The sequence below is a fragment of the Limulus polyphemus genome, unplaced genomic scaffold (genome assembly GCF_000517525.1).
Source record: "Limulus polyphemus unplaced genomic scaffold, Limulus_polyphemus-2.1.2 Scaffold2895, whole genome shotgun sequence".
Classification (NCBI taxonomy): Eukaryota; Metazoa; Arthropoda; class Merostomata; order Xiphosura; family Limulidae; genus Limulus; species Limulus polyphemus.
In genome coordinates, this window is record NW_013668505.1 from 93,844 (window position 1) to 95,994 (window position 2,151).

Here is a 2,151-nt window from a genome sequence, read left to right on the forward strand (position 1 = left end):
TGCCATCAAATCTGCTAAGCTGTAGTTTGATTTGCTGCTTCTCGTTTCCATCTCCTTTTTTTGTCCCACTCTCTGACACTAATTTGTGACGTCTCTGTCGTTAGTTAATTTTCCGTAAAAATTATTTCCGAAGAAACTTTAGCGAGTTTATTTTTTCTGAATACAACTTTGCATTACACTTAATTTCCACAGTCACGCTATAATTCACAACGAACGACTCACGCGCCCTACTCGATTGTCCGTCTCTATCTCTGTCTGCAATTCAATTACATTCCATTGTTGCCGTCACTTCTTGGCGGTCTTATATACATGAATACCGCATATCTAGTAAACACCCGAGCATTCACGAACCTTCGAGAATATGACGTGATACTAGCGTCACGTGACCCCCGCTGTCGTAACAATATGATATTAAGTTTGTCTGGCAATACTATTTTGTGCATTTTATTATTCGCAACACTTTTAACGTGAGAAATTGTAAGTCACGTGTGATATTGTTAAATAAAATTCCAGAGGTATAGCTTTTGAATGGATTGTTTGTTTTTTGTTTGGCGTTATTACAACGTTTCAACCACTCGTGTGGCCATCATCAGGTGACAATTACTTGATGGTGGCTATACGAGTGGCCGAAACGTTGTAATAAAGTCAAACAAAAAAATAAAAATAAACAATCCACTAAAAGGCTGAACATCCGGACTTTTATTTAAAGTGTATAGTGGATTTCCTTTCCTCACAACAAGTGTTAAACTGTTAATGAAAAAGTAAAATTATAACAATATTGAAACATTAAAATTAAAGGGAAAAAAGACGTTTTATAAAATAATGTGCTGTTAGAAAAAGACCCCAAGACGTGGAAAAATTGTTGCAAGGTGTGTTTTAACTTTTTACAACATCTAAGATAAAACTATTTATGGAATAAAAGGCATTAACACAAGTAAATATTATTAGAAAACAACTTGTAAAAGAGGTTTAATTAGTACTTGAAGTATCTCCTTTTTAATGTACTTGTACTAGACTGATATATATGCATACTGAAACACTTACCCAACCATAAAAATGTTTAGTAAACACAAGATTTAAATTAAGAGAGATAAGTTATTTAAGCTATCTGTAAAACAACAAAAACTAACCAATCCTATTAGTATACGGTGCAACAACAAACAATCCACCTGCTACAGCAATTAGCATCTCCTGGCAAATCACTGTAATTATATTAGTCTGAGCCACAGTAGGGATAAAAAAAAGAAACAAGTAACTCAGTGTTTGTAGTTTTGACTTTCTTGTTTCAATACTTTTTGTAACATTAAAACGTTCTATACTACTATAGCCAGCTAGGTTACGTATATATATTGAGCCCTACTTGTCTTTATGATATATGCCTTGGTAGCTTAGCAGCGTTGATGGGCAACTTTAACAGGATTTTTATATAATGGTATAACGTTTCAATAAATATATAATTAAATATTATAAATCTTATTCCTTAGGGCAAGTAGGAAAATATTCAACTTATTATACAGTTTATAAAGTAGTTGTTGTATTCTAAAGTTTAATATAAATACATAGTATGAAGTTTATTCTGAAATAAAATACATAGTATACAATGTTTTTTTAAATTAATTGCACAAAACACAGTCACTTTTAAATCACATTCAAAGTGATTGAAATATTCTAAAGCTGAATATATGGTTATATAAATATAAAATATATATAATTTGCCCTGAAACTAAATACATGTATTCAGCTTATTCTAAAAACTGTTCATCTTAAAAATATAAAAAAAAAACGTAATTAAAATCGTTACCATTGATATCGTGGAAGGTGTTATTGGCAGAGGAAAACATCCTTTCGTTTTTATGGAATCAACCGGGTTTTGTATGGAGCTGTAAATGTTTATCAGTTTAAACAGAAGAAACATATATATGTAGCAATACGCGACTTTTGATCCACGTTGTACACTACAAAATTACACGCTGAAAATCATACACTGAAAACAAACATCTACAGATAAATATAGCTGGTGTATTATGGTTAATTAAATATGTACACTTTGAACGTGCAAACGATTGGTAAGACACGTTTTGAGTCAATACTTTCGTGTCCAGATAAGCTTTATGTGATTACATAAGTGCATAAGTTATATCGGATGACGCC

The 2,151-nt window shown here is 31.6% G+C and overlaps 1 long non-coding RNA gene across 1 annotated transcript in view; it reads right to left on the minus strand.

The window, feature by feature from the left end:
* The window catches only part of LOC111087957, an 11,967-nt gene extending 9,816 nt beyond the window's left edge, over positions 1 to 2,151 (minus strand). Inside the window, exon 1 of the long non-coding RNA XR_002612573.1 lies at positions 1,802 to 2,151. This is a non-coding gene — a long non-coding RNA (uncharacterized LOC111087957). The remainder of the gene's footprint in view (positions 1 to 1,801) is intronic.